The sequence below is a fragment of the Eleutherodactylus coqui genome, chromosome 1 (genome assembly GCF_035609145.1).
Source record: "Eleutherodactylus coqui strain aEleCoq1 chromosome 1, aEleCoq1.hap1, whole genome shotgun sequence".
Classification (NCBI taxonomy): Eukaryota; Metazoa; Chordata; class Amphibia; order Anura; family Eleutherodactylidae; genus Eleutherodactylus; species Eleutherodactylus coqui.
In genome coordinates, this window is record NC_089837.1 from 116,468,193 (window position 1) to 116,491,085 (window position 22,893).

The window sequence follows — 22,893 nt, forward strand, 5'->3', positions numbered from 1 at the left end:
CCGAGATAACACTCCAGACCATCAGTTTGTCCAGATGTTTAATGTTTTGGACAATACATTTCTCTAGGAATCCTTCTTTCATCTTCTACCTTACATACAAGTAATGATCATCCATTATTTAAGTCGTTGACTCATTAGAGAAGTACGATCTTTCCCAATCTTTGGAACTTTAATTCCTAAATTGCTTGGCCCATACAGCTGCTTCTTCCTGGATCGATACATTTTATAACCTGCATCGCGCTAGAGCAGGAAATTTTTTTAAAGATGAAACAAGAGCGACTGTGCATGATAGCACATGTGAGATAATTATACACCTGCTCATATAGGGGTAAAATGTTGCGTAATACATGCAGGGTTTTACCATACGCTTGTGTAAATGAGCCCTAACATTCGTTGCTTGAGCATGTACTTTTGGTATAACTAATTATTGCACCGTGTGGTGCAGAGTGTTAAGGCAGTAGAAATGCTGTCCTAAGCTCTCGCTCACGACTTGAAGGTTGGGGTTCAATTCCCGCTTGCTTCAGGTAGCCAACTCAAGCTTCACTCAACCTTCCCTCCTTCTGAGGTCAATAAAATGAGTACCCAGCTTGCTAGGGGGTAAAAGATGACTGGGGAAGGCAATGGCAAACCACCCCGCAAAAACAGTTTTTTAAGAAGATGTCACAATGTGATGTCACTCTTGGAGTCAGTCATGACTCTGTGCTTGCATCAGGGGACTTTACCTTACCAGTTATTGCACACACTATTTAATATGTGCACTTACCTTATCCCTTTATTCTCCGAGGATGCCAGTGTAGTGACGATACATGTGGGGTCAGGATTTCCTCTTTCCCCCTTTAAAAACAGTGCATAGTGCTCTACATGGAATCTACAGTAAATTGGACTGATACCTTTTTCAATTATTGATGCAGTTTTTTGCGTTATACCTATTTATTTTTTTTCTTCAGATACTTCCAATATTCTGCTAGTATTGTGAAGGCTATGGGCCTAAACATATACATATATATTTCATCTTGTCTCCTATAAACATCTCTGATATACGCTTATACATTCATATGTTGTTTGCACAGTAAGATTGCATTGTTTCAGGAATAGAAATGGAGAATGGTACTCAGCAAAGGTATATATAACTTACATTGTTTCCTTATCTTCTGTTACACTGTTCAAAGGTCAGCTGGCAACAGTGTCCAGTAAAGACAATGCCTTAATGATTAACTGCTATCTATGTAAAAGCATATGACTGACTGAAATGTACACATATTGACAATAGACCTCTCTCCTTTAAAAATACTATAAAAAGGAAGATGTTTTGTAAGAAAGACAGATTGCTTTTAGTCACAGTCATGATGTCTGTGTCCATTGCTTTCTCACGGCGGCCGCCATAACCACCTCTGATTTGGAGCCTCACAGCACATTGAAGAAACGATTGAATTTCCCTAACAGTATCTTACATTATATAGGCATGCATTGCATATGGGAACATGAAAGAATTTGCACTTATATTGTAGCACTCCTGATACTGATTTTTAACAGTTGTTGTAATTATATATACATCTATATATAATATATGTATTCATTTTCTCCTGGCTGTTTGCACACTACTGTATTGTTATTTTGGTTTGCCACTATATTTAGGGGTGGCGCTGGCCATCTTTGTTTTTGTCTAGCCCCTCTTAGAGCACAACCTGTGTGGCACAACATTACAGCATCCACGTTTTACACATGTGACTTCTGAACTTTGCCAATCCGCATGCCCACTGCTACACTGTATTATCACCTTAAAGGGGTATTTCGGTTATGTAAAGTTGCTGTCAAATGAATGCTTCAAATGTTATTAAAGTTTACATGTGGTTCTGCTTTGGATTTTTTGTCTTTAGCTCTAAAACCCTTACCTTCTCTTGGCAGTTCAGAAGTGTTTATTCACAGGTTGCCCTAGGTCTCTCTTTTCATCCAATCATGCATCCCAATCCATGGTTCATTCATCACATGACCGCATTGCCTACCAATGGGAGTGCAACTTGCCATTAACCTAGTGATAAAAGTGATAGTACTACATGCAAAGAAATTGAGCTCTTCTACTTCTAATGTTTTCCCTGTATGTTCTAATTCATATACCAGTTAGCAATGGGCAAAGCTGGAATGAATTAGATGCTTCTATACATCTAGTATTGTTAATAGAAAATAATGCAACCTCAAACTTCAAAGAAGCTAGTTGTTATTAATTGTCGAAATTTGCTTTTTATCAGAACTTGATACGAAACCTCAAAAATATGTTGAATTTGAAATAGTAGAGGTCCACCCTGAACCCTAACATGGTGAGTTGCATGTGCACAGTTAGCCTCTAGCAAATCCCACTTTTATTTAAAAGTTTTCAATGTGGTCACAAGTCCATTAAAGGTAACAATGTATATCTATCACCATGGTAATTCTTTATTACTGAAAACCTATTAAGATTCCATAGTCTTTAAACAAAGAATGCAGGTCCAATATACAGCAAACAAAGCAGAGCTGAGCAAGAATGATGAAGTGCAGAAATTAGCAGGAATCCATCAGCTCTGCTGCAACAAAGAGCACAATTAAAAAGAGTGGAAATTATTTCAACTACAGACTTTTTTCATTTAGACAGAAAGAAAGTAATCCCTACAAAGAATACTTCCTAATGCCATAGAATTCATTCCAAATTTAAATGAGAAACATGGTATGTGACTCACAAAGAAGATGCAAACGGCGTTGCATTCTTCTTCACCACCTGGTCTTTTGAAGTTAAAATGAATTTAAAGATCCATGTTCTACCATGTTACCAGCCCCACTGTAAGCCTCAGAAAAATGAATATATGGTAGAAATGAACTCACTTATTTTAGAGTATTCTAAACAAAGGAGAAACAGAAGCGCTACATCTAAGTGCAGTATTAATTACAACTAGAGATGAGCGAGCATACTCGTCCGAGCTTGATGCTCGTTCGAGTATTAGGATGCTCGAGATGCTCGTTACTCGAGACGAGCACCACGCGGTACTTGTCTCGATTAAACGAGCACTGACCATTGAATTCAATGGAGCCGGCAATACAGCCGGCTCCATTGAAAACAATGGCCTGCCGGCGAGCGCGGGATGAATTGTCGGGAAGGGCTTAAATATATAAGCCCTTCCCTGCAATTCATCCAGAAATGTGTAAAAAAAATTATATATATATACTCACCATGTCCCGGCAGAACGATGTTAGCCCATTGAATTCAATGGAGCCGGCAATGCAGCTGGCTCCATTAAAAGCAATGGGCTGCCGGCGATCACGGGATGAATTGTCGGGAAGGGGTTAAATATATAAGCCCTTCCCTGCAATTCATCCAGAAATGTGTAATATATATATATATATGTATATATATATATATATACTCACCTGGTCCCGGCAGACGGAGTTCAGCGCGGCCAGCGGCAGTCCTCCAGAACTGCTCTGAACAGCTGTGAGTAGTATTCAGCAGCCGGGGATTTAAAATCCCCGCCTGCTGAATGAGCTGCCTCTAATTGGTCACAGCCTGACCAATCAGAGGCAGATTCCACTCACACTGCTGCCTCTGATTGGCTCAGCGGGACCAATCAGATGAGAGGCAGCAGTCACTCACCCATTCATAAATTCATGAATGGGTGTGTGAGTGGAATCTGCCTCTGATTGGTCAGGCTGTGACCAATTAGAGGCAGCTCATTCAGCAGTTCAGGAGGACTGCCGCTGGCCGCGCTGAACTCCGTCTGCCGGGACCAGGTGAGTATATATATATTTTTTATTTTTACACATTTCTGGATGAATTGCAGGGAAGGGCTTATATATTTAACCCCTTCCCGACAATTCAGCCCGCGATCGCCGACAGCCCATTGCTTTCAATGGAGCCAGCTGTATTGCCGGCTCCATTGAATTCAATGGGCTAACATCGTTCTTCTCTGCCACAGCTGTTACAGCTGTGGCAGAGGAGAACGATCTTTTTGCTGACAGTGCGGGGGGGGGGGGGGGGGGTGTCTCACTCTTGCCACTATTGTGGCTTAATAGTAGGACCTGGGAACTTGAGATGCAGCCCAACATGTAGCCCCTCGCCTGCCCTATCCGTTTCTGTGTCGTTCCCATCACTTTCTTGAATTTCCCAGGTTTTCACAAATGAAAACCTTAGCGAGCATCGGCGATATACAAAAATGCTTGGGTCGCCCATTGACTTCAATAGGGTTCGTTACTCGAAACGAACTCTCGAGCATCACTGAAAGTTCGACTCGAGTAACGAGCACCCGAGCATTTTGGTGCTCGCTCATCTCTAATTACAACCTAAGTGGCCATGTGAGCTGAGTGAGTGTGCATGGCTGTTTTATAACTGGACTGTATCATAAGTGTGTAACTGGGGATTAGGGACTTTGGAGTCAGGGATTTGGGAAGATTAATTTATTTATTTACTGCTTATTTGAAATTTTTGCATATATATTTTATTTTTTTATCTAATCTATCTCTTTGATCCCCATTTCGAATGTGCTCCATGATTGACAATGCCATGTAGTATATATCTTGTGCCATGTATACAGTCCTTGAACAGCCTTTTGAGGGTGCATACTGCTGTAGGAGATGTGAGTGTGTTGGGCATTTGGAAGCCCAGATCCTAAATCTAAATGAGAAACTTGCAACACTGAGATTTATTAGCAATATGGAAGGTACTCGCTCGGGTAGATGTGGGGGTAGATGGTGGTTTGGAAGAGCAGGCAGCTAGCTGGGTGACAGTTAGAAGCAGGCAAAAGATCCAGTGAGGCTAGTTCTGAACTGTAATACCCCAACAAGTTTGCAAAGTTGGCAGATGATAAATTAGCACTGCTGCAGCATGACATGGCCTCTGATTGCCAGAGGGATGTCTGCTCCAGTAAGAAGGTAAACAGGAATGCTAAGCAGGATAGACAGGTCCTGGTAGTGGGATACTAAATTATTATTGGAGACAGACAGGGCAATCTGCCACAAAGACCGGGTGCTGGGACTCGAACGTGGTAACTCCTGTGCTTCAGGCGGTTTGTATCCTTGGCTTGCCGGGCAAGCTCCTCTGCTGAACTTAGCATTTTCCTTGCTCCTGTCTCCCTGTTCTGGCCCTGTCCTGCTACTGATTGGGACTTTCTATAAAAGCCTGGCTCTGCCACTTCCTTAGTGCAAGATCATTCTGCTCCACAGTATTTGATCCAGCTTCTCTTCTGCCTGCTATTACTACAAGACGTCTCGATACAGACTTCTAGCTTCCCTCCTGAGTACATTACCCTCCTCATCCATTGTGTTGCAAACTGAGACTTTCCGTTGCTGACTGTTGGCCTTCCATCTGACTATGTTACCCACCTCATTTATTGTACTGCAAACCAAGACTTCCCGTTGCTGATTCCTGGTTTTCCATCTGACTACTTTCCTGACCTGCAGCTGCTACATCTGAGGCTCCACCCTTGTGCCTAAAACTGCTACACCAGGAAATCTCAAACAGTTTGTTGTCTTCCTGGCCCTCGAGTCTGACATATCACGGATCAGGTTGACAGACTACTGGGAGGGGCTGGTAAGGATCCAGCAGCTGTGGTACACATTGGCATCAATGACAAAGTTAGAAGTAGGTAGATGGTACTTAAAAAGGATTTCAGAAAACTAGAATGTAAGCTTAGGGCAAGGATCTCAAAATTGTATTTTCTGAAATACTACCTATACCACATGCCCCCTTAATCTCCCGCACCTGAAAGGCAGTGGTAAATTAAGGGGGTAAAAAAAGGGGTTCCAGAGTTGGTGTAGGAAGGAGGGTTTGGGCTCCTGAAGAACTGACCTGACTTTGCTCTTGGCTACAGGTTCTACCATAGGGATGGACTGCATCTCAATGGGCAGGGTGCAGCTGTGCTGGGGGAGACGATGGCAGAAGGTTGGAGGAATGTTTAAACTAGGGACTGAGGGGAGGGCAACCAGTGAGATAGAGAGAATGACAGTGTGGACAGTGACCTGGGACTAAGCAATGAAAATGAATGTGAAGAGGTGGGAGAGCGTAGTACAGTTATAGGAACAAGAAGTTATAATACCTGAGAAAAACGATGACATAGTGGGAATAATGGAGACCTGGTTGGATGAAAGCTGTGACTTGGTGGTGAACTTACATAAAACTCTGTGCCTGAAGAAGTGGTGATGGCAAATTCAATAAAAGAGTTCAAAAAGGGCCTGGATGCCTTTCTTGAGCGATACAATATTACATATTATAATAATTAATAACTTAAAAAGGGTTGTTGATTAGAGATGAGCGAACGTACTCGTCCGAGCTTGATATTCGTGCGAATATTAGGGTGTTCGGGATGCTCGTTACTCGAAACGAATACCACGCAGTGTTCTGGTTACTTTCAGTTTCCTCTCTGAGACGTTAGCGCGCTTTTCTGGCCAATTGAAAGACAGGGAAGGCATTACAACTTCCCCCTGTGACGTTCAAGCCCTATACCACCCCCCTGCAGTGAGTGGCTGGGAAGATCAGCTGTCACCCGAGTATAAAAGTCGGCCCCTCCCGCGGCTCACCACACATGCCTTGTGAGTTAGCTGAGGGAAAGTACTATCGTGCTGGTGCTGCTTTAGGGAGAGCGTTAGGAGTCAGTGTAGGCTTCAAGAACCCCAACGGTCCTTCTCAGGGCCACATCTACCTGTGTGCAGGCTGCTGCTAGCAGTGGTTTTTTGTTTTTTTTTTCTCAAAATCGGCAGTGCAGAGCATTGCACCCGGCATTAGGGACAGAAGTGGTGTATAGGCAGGGAGAGTGTTAGGAGTGAGTGTAGCCTTCAAGAACCTCAACGGTCCTTTCTAGGGCCAAATTTAAGCGTGTGCAGTACTGTGCTGGCTGCTGTTAGCAGTGTTGCATTTTTTTTTTTTTCTAAAAATCGTCTGTGCAGAGCATTGCACCCTCCATTGATACTACAGGGACAGAATTGTGTAGGCAGGGCCACAACACAGTTATTGTTCATTGAATATACGCAGTGGGGTCTTCCCTTTGCTAAAAAGGAAAAAAATTATATTTGGCCAGCCTGTGTCAGTCCTAGGGTCTCCGTGTACGTGTGTGCTGCGTGGACAACGTACAAAAATCAGACGCAACCAGCTACGGTTTACTGCAGGCTTGCGCCATTGTCTTTCCTGACTGGCAAATACCTGCTCTGCTAGAGTTAATAACTCTGCTACACTATAGTTGTGTGACACTTTTTGAGGGCCACACCACAGATATTAAACTTCTTGTTCATTGAATATACGCAGTGGGGTCTTCCCTTTGCTAAAAAGGACAAAAAATTATATTTGGCCTGCCTGTGTCAGTCCTAAGGTCTCCGTGTACGTGTGTGCTGCGTGGACAACGTACAAAAATCAGACGCAACCAGCTACGGGTTACTGCAGGCTTGCGCCATTGTCTTTCCTGACTGGCAAATACTTGCTCTGCTAGAGTTAATAACTCTGCTACACTAAAGTTGTGTGACACTTTTTCAGGGCCACACCACAGTTATTAAACGTATTGTTCATTGAATATACGCAGTGGGGCCTTCCCTTTGTAAAAAAGCGAAAAAATTATATTTGGCCTGCAGGCTTGCGCCAATTTATTTCCTGCCTGGGAAATCAAATCACTGGTAATACAGCATGCTGAGGGGTAGGGGTAGGCCTAGAGGACGTGGACGCGGCCGAGGACGCGGAGGGCCAAGTGAGGGTGTGGGCACAGACCGAGCCAGTGCGGTGGCCAGGGGTAGAGGCAGGGCCAGACCGAATAATCCACCAACTGTTTCCCAAAGCGCCCCCTCGCGCCATGCCACCCTGCACAGGTCAAGGTGCTCTACGGTGTGGCAGTTTTTCACAGAGACGCCTGACGACCGACGAACAGTGGTGTGCAACCTTTGTCGCGCCAAGATCAGCTGGGGAGGCACCACCAACAGCATGCGCAGGCATATGATGGCCAAGCACCCCACAAGGTGGGACGATGCCCGTTCACCGCCTCCGGTTTGCACCACTGCCTCTCCCCCTGTTCCCCAACCTGCCACTGAGATCCAACCCCCCTCTGAGGACACAGGCACTACCGTATCCTGGCCTGCACCCACACCCTCACCTCCGCTGTCCTTGGCCCCATCCAGCAATGTCTCTCAGCGCAGCGTCCAGACGTCGCTAGTGCCACAGTTTGAGCGCAAGCGCAAGTACGACGCCACGCACCCGCACACTCAAGCGTTAAACGTGCACATTGCAAAATTGATCAGCCTAGAGATGCTGCTGTATAGGCTTGTGGAAACGGAGGCTTTCAAAAGCATGATGGCGGCGGCTGCCCCGCGCTACTCGGTTCCCAGTCGCCACTACTTTTCCCGATGTGCCGTCCCAGGCCTGCACGACCACGTCTCCCGCAACATTGTACGCGCCCTCACCAACGCGGTTACTCCCAAGGTCCACTTAACAACGGACACGTGGACAAGCACAGGCGGGCAGGGCCACTATATCTCCCTGACGGCACATTGGGTGAATTTAGTGGAGGCTGGGACAGAGTCAGAGCCTGGGACCGCTCACGTCCTACCCACCCCCAGAATTGCGGGCCACAGCTCGGTGGTGGTATCTGCGGCGGTGTATGCTTCCTCCACTAAAGCACCTTCCTCCTCCTCCTCCTCCAACGCAACCTCTGTCTCGCAATCAAGATGTGTCAGCAGCACGTCGCCAGCAGTCGGTGTCACGCGGCGTGGCAGCACAGCGGTGGGCAAGCGTCAGCAGGCCGTGCTGAAACTACTCAGCTTAGGAGAGAAGAGGCACACGGCCCACGAACTGCTGCAGGGTCTGACAGAGCAGACCGACCACTGGCTTGCGCCGCTGAGCCTCCAACCGGGCATGGTCGTGTGTGACAACGGCCGTAAGCTGGTGGCGGCTCTGCAGCTCGGCAGCCTCACGCACGTGCCATGCCTGGCCCATGTGTTTAATTTGGTGGTTCAGCGCTTTCTGAAAAGCTACCCCCACTTGTCATACCTGCTCGGAAAGGTGCACCAGCTCTGCGCACATTTCCGCAAATCCCACACGCACGCTGCCACCCTGCGGACACTGCAACATAGGTTTAATCTGCCAGTGCACCGACTGCTGTGCGACGTGCCCACACTGTGGAACTCTACGCTCCACATGTTGGCCAGACTCTATGAGCAGCGTAGAGCTATAGTGGAATACCAACTCCAACTTGCGCGGCGCAGTGGGAGTCAGCCTCCTCAATTATTTACAGAAGAGTGGCCCTGGTTGGCAGCCATCTGCCAGGTCCTCGGAAAATTTGAGGAGTCTACCCAGGTGGTGAGCGGCGATGCTGCAATCATTAGCGTCACCATTCCTCTGCTATGCATCTTGAGAAGTTCCCTGCAAAGCATAAAGGCAGACGCTTTGCGCTCGGAAACAGAGCCGGGGGAAGACAGTATGTCGCTGGATAGTCAGAGCACCCGCCTGTTTATATCTCAGCGCGTTGAGGAGGAGGAGGAGGAGTATGAGGAGGATGAGGAGGAGGGGGAAGAGACAGCTTGGCCCACTGGTGAGGGTACACATGCTGCTGGGCTGTCATCCTTTCAGCGTGTATGGCCTAAGGAGGAGGAAGAGGAGGAGGAGGAGGAGGATCCTGAAAGTGATCTTCCTAGTGAGGACAGCCATGTGTTGCGTACAGGTACCCTGGCACACATGGCTGACTTCATGTTAGGATGCCTTTCTCGTGACCCTCGCGTTACACGCATTCTGGCCACTACGGATTACTGGGTGTACACATTGCTCGATCCACGGTATAAAAAGAGCCTTTGCACTCTCATTCCCGAAGAGGAAAGGGGTTCGAGAATGATGCTATACCACAGGGCGCTGGTGGACAAACTGATGGTAAACTTCCAATCCGACAGCGCTAGTGGCAGAAGGCGCAGTTCCGAGGGTCAGGTAGCAGGGGAGGCGCAGAGATCAGGCAGCATGTACAGCGCAGGCAGGGGAACATTCTCCAAGGCCTTTGCCAGCTTTATGGCTCCCCAGCAAGACTGTGTCACCGCTCCCCAGTCAAGGCTGAGTCGGCGGGAGCACTGTAAAAGGATGGTGAGGGAGTACGTAGCCGATCGCACGACCGTCCTCCGTGACGCCTCTGCCCCCTACAACTACTGGGTGTCGAAGCTGGACACGTGGCCTGAACTCGCGCTGTATGCCCTGGAGGTGGTTGCTTGTCCTGCGGCTAGCGTCTTGTCAGAGAGTGTGTTTAGTGTGGCTGGGGGAATCATCACGGATAAGCGTACCCACCTGTCAACCGACAGTGCCAACAGGCTTACACTCATCAAGATGAACAAAGCCTGGATTTCCCCAGACTTCTCTTCTCCACCAGCGGACAGCAGCGATACGTAAACAATACGTAGGCTGCACCCGCGGATGGAAGCTACGTTCTCTCTCACCATCCAAAACGGGGACATTTCTGCTTCATCAATCTGTGTCTAATATTCCTCCTGCTCCTCCTCCTGAAACCTCACGTAATCACGCTGAACGGGCAATTTTTCTTAGGGCCACAAGGCTCACTCATCTAATTTTTCTAAACAATTTTTATATGTTTCAATGCTCTTAAAAGCGTTGAAACTTTAACTTGAACCAATTTTTCGTTAAACTGGGCTGCCTCCAGGCCTAGTTACCACTTAAGCCACATTAACCAAAGCGATTAATGGATTTCACCTGCCCTCTTGGTTGGCCATGGCCAATTTTTTGGATGTACATTAGTACTGTTGATACAGCAATTTTTGTGGGCCCTCGCCTATAGTGTAATCAAATGAATTTTTAGCCCATCTGCATTACAGCTGACGTTACATCCGCTGTGTTGGGCAATGCAATGGGATATTTTTGTGTATCGCCGGTGGATTCCAGGGAGCCACCCATGCTGTAGGTGCACACGGAGTTTAACCTACATGTGTCCACTTGTAAAGAACCCCAGTCTGACTGGGGCATGCAGTGTGGGCCGAAGCCCACCTGCATTAAGCACGACATTACTACCTCAGCTGTGTTGGGCAATGCAATGGGATATTTCTATGTACCGCCGGTGGCTTCCTGGCACCCACCCCTGCTGTGGGTCCACAGGGAATTATAAATGCATCTGTTTCCACTTGTAAAGAAGCCCAGTCAGACTGGGGCATGCAGTGTGGGCCGAAGCCCACCTGCATTAAGCACGACATTACTACCTCAGCTGTGTTGGGCAATGCAATGGGATATTTCTATGTACCGCCGGTGGCTTCCTGGCACCCACCCCTGCTGTGGGTCCACAGGGAATTATAAATGCATCTGTTTCCACTTGTAAAGAACCCCAGTCAGACTGGGGCATGCAGTGTGGGCCGAAGCCCACCTGCATTAAGCACGACATTACTACCTCAGCTGTGTTGGGCAATGCAATGGGATATTTCTATGTATCGCCGGTGGCTTCCTGGCACCCACCCCTGCTGTGGGTCCACAGGGAATTATAAATGCATCTGTTTCCACTTGTAAAGAACCCCAGTCAGACTGGGGCATGCAGTGTGGGCCGAAGCCCACCTGCATTAAGCACGACATTACTACCTCAGCTGTGTTGGGCAATGCAATGGGATATTTCTATGTACCGCCAGTGGCTTCCTGGCACCCACCCCTGCTGTGGGTCCACAGGGAATTATAAATGCATCTGTTTCCACTTGTAAAGAACCCCAGTCAGACTGGGGCATGCAGTGTGGGCCGAAGCCCACCTGCATTAAGCACAACATTACTACCTCAGCTGTGTTGGGCAATGCAATGGGATATTTTTATGTACCGCCGGTGGGTTCCAAGAAGCCACCCATGCTGTCGGTCGACAGGGACTTCACAATAGGGAGTTGTACCTGCCTGTGTCTATGAATTAAAAAGCCCGGTCTGACTGGGGCATGCAGAGACACCTTGACAGAATGAATAGTGTGTGACACATAGGTTCCCCATTGCTATGCCCACGTGTGCAGCTCCTGATGGCGGTGGCACAGGATTCTATTTCTCATTGCTTCTGTACAGTATTGTGGGCTATCGCCCCGCCCCTTTTAAAGAGGGTCGCTGCCTAGCCGTGCCAACCTCTGCAGTGTGTGCCTGCGGTTCCTCCTCATGGCAGACGCACTTCTAAATAGACATGAGGGTGGTGAGGCATTAGGGCAGCTGAAGGCTGCGCAGGGACACTTTGGTGTGTGCTGTGGGGGGGAGGGGGGGCGGTTGGGCAGCATGTAACACAGGAGAAGTGGCAGTGGAGTGTCATGCAGGCAGTGATTGTGCTTTGTTGGAGGTAGTGTGGTGCTTAGCTAAGGTATGCCATGCTAATGAGGGCTTTTCAGAAGTAAAAGTTTTTGGGAGGGGGGGGCCCCACTCTTGCCGCTATTGTGGCTTAATAGTGGGACCTGTGAACTTGAGATGCAGCCCAACATGTAGCCCCTCGCCTGCCCTATCCGTTGCTGTGTCGTTCCCATCACTTTCTTGAATTGCCCAGATTTTCACACAAGGAAACCTTAGCGAGCATCGGCAAAATACAAAAATGCTCAGGTCGCCCATTGACTTCAATGGGGTTCGTTACTCGAAACGAACCCTCGAGCATCGCGAAAAGTTCGTCCCGAATAACTAGCACCCGAGCATTTTGGTGCTCGCTCATCTCTATTGTTGATCCATGTATTATTTGGATTGCCAGATTGGAGCCAGGAAGGATTTTTTTTCCCTTAAATGGGTAAGTAGAAATCAGCTGCAGATATGCAGTGGCGCTCCCCCTCACCTCCTCTGAGGGATTTCAGCTGTCATCGCTCCCCAGCTTCCAGTTCCCAGCGGGCTTGTCAGGTGATGCTGGTCAGGTGAGGCCACTACAGGCTGCTAGGAACCGGATGCCAAGGAGCACTAATAGTGGGAAGCCTTTGGAGGAGGTGAGGAAGAGTGCCACATGGTATGAAATCAGCTGCAGATGTTCACACCAACGGTATGTATTTTGATTGTTTTTTGGATGCAGAATTTGCTCCCTGTCTTTTTTTGAAACGGCCCTGTACTTTTTATAACGACGGAGGTAAAATAATACGTTGTGATAAGCCCCGCCCTTGGCCATATCTCTATGTCCCACTTTAATCCTGGAAAAATCTGGTCACCTTACCCACTGAAGGATTCACCTGTGTCCCTGTGGGCCAGCCCGAGATTGCATACAATGGTTATCTTTTAAATAAATAGAGTAGTATAAATAAAACTGCACGAGCCTGTTAGCAGTCAATATCTGTTTACTGACTCCTGGGAAACTGTATTTTACAAAGCAGCATAGACAAGAGCACTTTCCAAAATACAGTTTCCCAGGAATCAGTATGAAATAAAAGTATAAGGTGCTAATTGATCTTTAGATCTTTGAGAAAGATCTCAATATAGTCAATGGAATTTGGCTGTAGCTCATGTAGATCAGGATGATCAAACTTTGGACAAACTTTTATGATGGAAAGTCACAAGTATCTCTTTGGCAGAAAAGGGATCTGGTTATAACTCTGCATTGCACCAGTATAGATGCAGTCAAATACCTATTCTTTGGACTATCATAGTAGACAATTAACATCTTATTATTGCTATAAAACATTTTGATCTGTTGGCATCCACTACACAGAATATATAACTAAAAATATTCAATGTTTTTATTCTATTCCTTATTTTAGTTTATTTTGGTTTTCATCAATAATTTATAAAATGCATGTACAAATACAGACTTCTCTAACTGAGTTTCATGTTTGCTATAAAATTCTATCTATGTTGATTATATTCTCAATGTGCCGAAAAACAAAGGCAGGTAGACAAATTGTAGCCTGTTAGTGCTACACAGCACTAACCTACACTACCGTTCAAAAGTTTGGGGTCACCCAAACAATTTTGTGTTTTCCATGAAAAGTCACACTTATTCACCACCATGCGTTGTGAAATGAATAGAAAATAGAGTCAAGACATTGACAAGGTTAGAAATAATGATTTGTATTTGAAATAACATTGTTTTTACATCAAACTTTGCTTTCGTCAAAGAATCCTCCTTTTGCAGCAATTACAGCATTGCACACCTTTGACATTCTAGCTGTTAATTTGTTGAGGTAAGCTTGAGAAATTGCACCCCACGCTTCTAGAAGCATCTCCCACAAGTTGGATTGGTTGGATGGGCACTTCTGGCGTACCATACGGTCAAGCTGCTCCCACAACAGCTCAATGGGGTTCAGATCTGGTGACTGCGCTGGCCACTCCATTACCGATAGAATACCAGCTGCCTGCTTCTGCTGTAAATAGTTCTTGCACAATTTGGAGGTGTGTTTAGGGTCATTGTCCTGTTGTAGGATGAAATTGGTTCCAATCAAGCGCTGTCCACTGGGTATGGCATGGCGTTGCAAAATGGAGTGATAGCCTTCCTTATTCAGAATCCCTTTTACCCTGTACAAATCTCCCACCTTACCAGCACCAAAGCAACCCCAGACCATCACATTACCTCCACCATGCTTAACAGATGGCGTCAGGCATTCTTCCAGCATCTTTTCATTTGTTCTGCGTCTCACAAACATTCTTCTTTGTGATCCAAACACCTCAAACTTGGATTCATCCGTCCACAACACTTTTTTCCAGTCTTCCTCTGTCCAATGTCTGTGTTCTTTTGCCCATCTTAATCTTTTTCTTTTATTGGCCAGTCTCAGATATGGCTTTTTCTTTGCCACTCTGCCCTGAAGCCCAAAATCCCGCAGCCGCCTCTTCACTGTAGATGTTGACACTGGTGTTTTGCGGGTACTATTTAATGAAGATGCCAGTTGGGTACCTGTGAGGCGTCTGTTTCTCAAACTAGAGACTCTAATGTGCTTATCTTCTTGCTTAGTTGTGCAACGCGGCCTCCCACTTCTTTTTCTACTCTGGTTAGAGCCTGTTTGTGCTGTCCTCTGAAGGGAGTAGTACACACCGTTGTAGGAAATTTTCAATTTCTTAGCAATTTCTCGCATGGAATAGCCTTCATTTCTAAGAACAAGAATAGACTGTCGAGTTTCAGATGAAAGTTCTCTTTTTCTGGCCATTTTGAGCGTTTAATTGACCCCACAAATGTGATGCTCCAGAAACTCAATCTGCTCACAGGAAGGTCAGTTTTGTAGCTTCTGTAACGAGCTAGACTGTTTTCAGATGTGTGAACATGATTGCACAAGGGTTTTCTAATCATCAATTAGCCTTCTGAGCCAATGAGCAAACACATTGTACCATTAGAACACTGGAGTGATAGTTGCTGGAAATGGGCCTCTATACACCTTTGTAGATATTGCACAAAAAACCAGACATTTGCAGCTAGAATAGTCATTTACCACATTAGCAATATATAGAGTGCATTTGTTTAAAGTTAGGACTAGTTTAAAGTTATCTTCATTGAAAAGTACAGTGCTTTTCCTTCAAAAATAAGGACATTTCAATGTGACCCCAAACTTTTGAACGGTAGTGTATGTGTAACAGTACAGTCATGTCCACCCAGGAGGCACTGGATCCGTAATCTGCAAATCTTAAACAAACGCACACCAAACAGTGTCAAACAATACAGACAACTGCAGTACGGAAAACACTGTCCCTGAATAACAAAACGCAGGGAAGGGACCTGCCTAAACACTGAGAAGGGCGAACCTAGCCGTGTACCTCGGCTACTATCTGACCCTACGTGGGGACAAGACTTATTAATCAACCAACAAACAAGAAAAAAAGATAAACCAGTGTATTACAACCAACGGGTGTGGACCCACTATGCCAATGAACTGGTTTGGCTTTGTGCTAAACCTGAGGGCATTATCATTGAGGTAACAAGGTATTAACCCTTTAACTCCTCTACAGGGATCTGGCCTTTTACTGCAGGAAACCAACCAGGCAGCTACCTCCTGGAGTAGTCCCAGTGTAGTTGGCGGCTGATTCATGAAGTCGACGACTCTGAAGCAACAATCCATGAGATAGGTGCGCAGACAGGAAATGGACCAATGCCAGGGCTAGCGGTGTTCAAATGAGATCCGGGTCATGAGTCCAAGGGTCAAGGCAGGCACAGTTCAGGGAAGTCCATGTAACGCTTCCAAGGTAGGGCAAGCAGAGGTCAGGCAAATCCAAATAACAAATTCAAGGGTCAGTGCAAGGGAATCACACACAGTATACCTTTGCTGGGAGCAAGACACAAATAAACACCAAAGTTCTGGCAAGGCGGAGCATCTCTGGCCCAACTAAATAGGAGCCTAATGGCTCATTAGTTTGGAGCTGGGTTAGGAGCACTAGGCAGGATTAGCTCCTATAGTGCTAAAGCAAAGTGCAAGTAAGGCCACATGATACAGGGAGACCAGGGCAATGCCTAACATTTAGCTTTAGAAGACATAGGCTAATAGTACCTCCAACAACCAGCTCTGACTACACCCAAAGCCAAGGAATACCTGAGGTACGTGGCCACATTTGCCCTTCTCAGGGTGGGTTACCTGCGTTTAGGCAGGTCCCTTCCCTGGGTTAGGTTATTTATAGACAGTGTTTTCTGTATTGTGGTTGCCTGTATTATTTGACACTGTTTGGTGTGCGTTTATATAAGATCTGCAGGTTTACGTATCCCGTGTGTCCTGGGTGGACAAGACTTATTAATCAGCCTTACTGTTTGCTTCAGATCACTGAGTGTATGTACCTGTGCTTTATTTCCTTTCTTGCTGTGACACATCTGCGTCAGCACTAGGCCCATATGGATAAGTCCTATGCAACATTGTGACAGTAAAGAAGATTGGCATTTTTTCCTCTCTGGGTGCATGCACTTTCTATGTAGACTACTGTGACTGAGGTCATTTGTATAAGGCGCAGTGGTTCTGTTTAGAGGTGCATGACAAATTACTCCCTCCTGTTTATTACATTCATGTGCATTGGTGTCAGACCCATAGGATAAGTCCTGTTTGACGTGTGTCTGTTGGAGGAGTTGCAAATTTTTTTTATGCCCTAAGGGTCCAGAGGTCCCTTTTTAAAGAGGAGGTACTGTTAGGTTGTGCTCCTGGAACCTGTAGTACAATGACTTTCCAAGAGCATACCTTCATATGTGTGGGATTGTTGAGCTGGGTGGGTGTGGGGTGTGGAGCCAGCCAATCCCCAGTGTTCTGCTGAACATATATACCAGCCCCTTTGGCTAGAGGATGCTGGTTTCCCAGCACCCTGGCGTTTGCTTCCATGCATGGTGTGAGAAGTGATGTGTTTTGTGGCTCTGAGCAGGTCGCCGGACATGTGGTGTGAACAGCCCTGTTCTGAGTGGTGTGCATTGCCTGGTGTATTGGTGTCAACTGAGTCCTGTCTGTTTGGTTCGTTTACCATCTAGGGCTAGTTAGGTCCTTAGGTTCCAGCGGGGGGCTGTCCCTATTGGGATAATCGCCCTGCTTGCAGGCAGGACTCCTGGGGTAAGTTGTCTTGTGATGGTAGGGACCCACGAGACAACAAGGATCCTTGTCATGGGCTTATGGGTTTAAGTGTCTTGGCCAAAATACGAACTAACAGCCTTATACCATATCTATTCCATCTGTTTATGCATGCAGGTATGCTAGGTGAGACTTTTCGGCATTTGTCAGTCATTATGTATGTCTGCCTGTAAGTCCAGTTCGCAGTTCACTGTCTTTTGCTGTTCTGTGCGTGCATTTGCATGAAGATTTCAGGTTCCAGAGCCAGGGCATACAGGTTGGATGTGACAAGTACATTCATAACCTGTTTACCTCTGCATGCCATATATAGGTGGCTGAGGTAACTGGGCTTTATATATATTCACTGTGAAAACATGGTAGTTTATGGTGGTGTGCTCATGTTGAGATTGCACCAGCGTGCAGTTCCAGGTACATGATTGACCTGTTAACAGCAGCTCAATTATTTAGATGCTACCATACTAACGCTGAATAAAAACCACTATACTAAGACCAAAATTACTACCATATAGTGATACAGTAGACTGTGCTGCTTAGGTGCTCTGTAGACCATATGATTATAGTACAATTAAATCCAGTGCTCCGATGGTGAAATATTTTCGGATCATAGTCATCCATTTACCCGAATGTCTTCCATCCAGCCCAGACCACTTGAACGACATCTTCCAGCCAAACTTTATTTCCAAATTACCAACTGGTAACAAAGCTCTATGAGCTACATCCAATAAATAACTTAACCTTTATTAGGATATAGTACGAGGAGGATAGATAGATAGATAGATAGATAGATAGATAGATAGATAGATAGATAGATAGATAGATAGATAGATAGATAGATAGATAGATAGATAGATATGAGATAGATAGATAGCTTGTACTATACAGTAAATTCTCTACATACGCCAGTCAGTTTGAACAGTGTAGTGATATGCGTTACATGTATCTGGACACATAACTGCAGTGAGTGGTTAAAGTAACCTTGTTTATTAAAAATTAAGTAAAGACTTTAAGCTCTAATATACTAGTAGAAGATTTCAGAAAAAATAGTTACACATCAAAATACATATTATTTGCTTTCTTTCATTTTTTTCACATACATTCAACTTCATTGAAGTATGTCTGATATGTTAATTGGATTCTAGTCTTGCTTCTCTGCATGCTTCTTAATTCTCTATTCTGAATCCACTTAACCTTTTCAGCAGATACATTTTATAAAGCAGCTTAGCAAGTACTCCAATCAGCACAAATATGTATAATTACAACTTTTGACAGTCTTTAAATCCTTTGTTAACCTAACAATTAAAATCTAGACTTTGTTATGACTGAAGATTTTTTCAACTCCCTATGTCAAAGTATTAATCTTGCACATAGCTGCAATACCATCAGTTTTGTTTAGTCACAACTATAAAAATCAGCTGCGTTAAAGGAATTGGCTTAGTCCACTTTTTAACTTGAAGCTGGATAAGTTATCAGCTGATTTTGTCTGTAAACCCACAATGCCATCACTAGGGAAAGAAACAGTCAGTCATCCATGCATACCAGCTATATATTTCTCTATGTCAGGCTAGATTGAAGCAGGGGACCTTCATCTATAACAGTCATATGCCCTAATAAGATGTATGAAAATGGGTTGCTTTCACTAGTTAACCACTTTAATGGGGTGGCCTGTTTTAGACAGCCTATTTTCATGTGCTTTATTAACCCCTTAATTTTTCTTTTTTTTTTCATTCTTCTGGTTCAAGAGCTCTAATAATTGTAATTTTCCTTTAACATAGCAATATGAGGACTTTTTTGAGTTGAACGTTTAAATGGTCACACATAACGTATCATACAATGGACTGAAAGTCTTTTAAATAAATTTAAGTGGGCTGAAAAGGAAATAAAAAACTATTTCACAGTAGTTGTTTGGATTTTGTTTTTATGGCATTGTCATGCAGTTAAAATGAGGTGTGCACTTTTACTGTATACACTAAATTATACACCTTGAAGTCTTTGTGTTAATCACATACCAGAGTTCATTAATTGGATAGAGATCTGGATTAATAGGTTAGAGTGTGGAAGTGCAAGCCACTGTCATTACAATGGTATGATTTGTGACATTGTCTTATACCAAAAAAAATTTGGTGCTATACATAAGTCTCAGTTCCACCACTCAGAATGCTTTCCAATCAACTGATTAAAGTGACAGCGGGTCTTGGGTGAGCGCAACTGTTATTTTAGTGTACCAGGTACAACACCGTACATTATATAGCAGCTGTGCCTGGTATTGCAGCTCAGTCCCATTTACTTGAACTGAGATTCTCAAAGCACAATTGTTAACACTCCCTAAAAGAAGGAAGAATAGGAAGCATTTAAAGAAACCAGGATAGATGAACACAGAACTTGCACACATGTTAAATAGGAAGAAAAATATGTTTATCAAAGGGAAAGAAGGGGGAATATCTAAAGAAGAATTATAATGCGGTCTGCAGAAACTGTAGGGCAAGTGACAGAAAAGCTAAAGCTAATAATGAATTGAGGCTTGCAACAGAAGCCAAAAGCAATAAAAAATGATTTTGGGGGTATGTCAAAAGCAAAAGAAAAGTCAAAGATGCTATAGGATGCTTACAAGATGAAAATGGTGAATTGGTTAAGAATGATGTCGAGAAGGCCGAACTTTTAAATTCTTATTTTGTATCTGTTTTCTCTCAGAAAGTAGATGGAACATCAACTGATCTTCCGTGTGCTATTGGGGGGAAAAGGAATGCAGGCTATCTGTAAGCAGAGAGATGGTGAGGGAACACTTAGCTAACTTAAATGAATTCAAGTCTCAAGGTCCAGATGAATTACATCCTAGGGTACTATAGGAAGCAGCAGAGGTAATTGCTGTACTACTCGCCATAATTTTCAAAAGTTCCGGGAGAACAGGAGAAGTCCCAGAAGATTGGAAAAGGGCAAATGTTGTCCCTATGTTCAAAAAAGGAAAGAAGGTGGATCACAGAAACTACAGGCCTGTGAGCCTGACTTCTATACCTGGAAAGATCCCTGAACAAATTATTAAACAGCATGTATGCAAGTACTTGGATGAAAATGAAATAGTTAACCAGAGCCAGTATGGATTTGTAACAAACAAGTCATGCCAAACAAATCTAATTTCCTTCTATGATAGTATCACTGACTGGGTTGATCAGGAAAATGCGGTGGATATAGTTTTTCTTGACCTAAGTAAAGCATTTGACAAAGTATCTCATACTATACTTATTAAAAAAATGACCAAGTTTGGCAACTGTTAGGTAGATTCAGAACTAGCTGAGTGATCGTACTCAAAGAGTGCTCGCAAATGGCTGTACAACCAAATGGAAGAATGTATCAAGTGGGGTACCACAAGGCTCTGTCCTTGGCTCAGTGTTATTCAATATCTTTATAAGTGATCTGGAGGAGGGAATTGAGGGGAAACTGATCAAATTTGCAGACGACACAAAGCTAGGGATAGCTAACACAAGGGAAGAGAGAGAATATGCAAAAAGATCTAGAATAGAATGGTATTTAACAAGGAGAAATGCAAAGTCCTACATCTCGGCAAGAAAAATGGAATAAGCACATACAGAATGGGAGGAATTAAGCTAAGCAGCAGCACATGTGAAAAAGACTTGGGTATACTAATAGATCATAGACGGTACATGCATCAACAATGTAATACAGCAGCCAAAAAGGCAAACACAATTCTGGGATGTATTAGGAGAAGCATAGAGTCTAGATCACGTAAGGTCATTATCTCCCTCTGCTCCTCCTTAGTCAGACCTCATCTGGAATACTGCGTCCAATTCTGGGCACCCCACTTTAAAAAAGACATAGACAAACTGGAGCAAGTTCAGAGAAGACTTACCAAGATGTTAAGCGGTCTGCAAATCATGTCCTATGGAGAACGGTTAAAGGGTCTGGCAATGTTTAGCTTGCAAAAAAAAAGGCTGGGAGGAGACTTAATAGCTGTCTACAAATATCTGAAGGGCTGTCACAGTGCAGAGGGATCAGCACTATTCCCATTTGCACAAGGAAAGACTAGAAGCAATGGGATGAAACTGAAAGGGAGGAGACACAGATTGGATATTAGAAAAAACTTTCTAACAGTAAGGGTGATCAATGAGTGGAACAGGATACCATGGGAGGTGATGAGTTCTCCTTCAATGGAAGTGTTCAAATAAAGGCTGGACAAACATCTGTCGGGAATGATTTAGTAAATCCTGCACTGAGCAGAGGGTTGGACCCGATGACCCTGGAGGTCCCTTCCAACTCTACCATTCTATGATTCTATGATTGAGCAGCTCCCAGGCCATGTGATCAATAGATATGCCTTCATAGGCTTGAGAAAAGGCTGCAGTAGTCACTCAAGTGCCCATGGCCTCTTTATTCAGGAATTCCAAGTGGCAGACCCTTGCCTATCAACTATTTGTGATCCATCATGAGGATAGGTCATCAATAGTGTCGTCCCGGAAAAACCCTTTAATAATATTGACAATAGAAATTGCTTTGTTCCTAGAAATATCCTACTAACAATTAGTCAGTGTGAACTCTTATGGACTAGCATAATTGCTTAAATAAAACAAAGAAGATTAATAATACATGCAGTCTTTTACAAAGAACTAATAAAAGTGCAAAGCACGTCTGTTGGAAATAAAACATTGGGGATTTACCAAGCGACTTTTCTGAAATCATAGAAAACTTTGATAAATATCTCTCCCATCACTACCATAAAGTTGTACTGTGTGACATTGTCACTTTGAGAAGACATACTGAGTGCTATAGCATATATTGAATCTTACAAGTCATGTCAAAAAATGAAAAATTGGATAACTGTTCTGCTAAATCCAAATATGAAATTGAATTGTTCATTTTACTTTAAAGGAGTTCACAGCAGCAACTGAGGGAATAGTAGAGGCAGTCAGCAGTGACTAGATAGAAAGAACTATTATAGAAGTCCAACAGGCATAGAATTAATATGGTAGGATTTGAAGAAATGTTTAAAGAAAGAAGGAATTGAAAACTCTGGAACAATATAAAAAGAGTATCAGCTGCAAGGAAGATAGTTCCATACAAATTTTCATAGTGGCCTGTGTAAAAAAAAATCTATATTCTATGAATAATTTAACTGCAAATGCCACTTTTCAAAATATTCTAACAATGTAAAAAATATTATGTTCTCATCCATGTTACCTGTAGTATCATTATATTATAGAATACATAATCACTAAAGTAAATATGTGTTATACAGTAGCTTTTTATTATAAATATATTACTACAGCACTTCTATTTTTTTTATAGGCGGACGGTCTTTTAAATCAAATATGTGAAGTGTAGTATCATATTAAAGTAACTAATTATGAGACTCCATTTAGACATAGACCTCATGTAAGTGATATTTGAAAATTGAAATAAAATGAATGCTTTTATAGATGCACAAGTATCGCTAATTAGATCAAACATCAAAGTAGTGAATAGATCAGCAAAAGG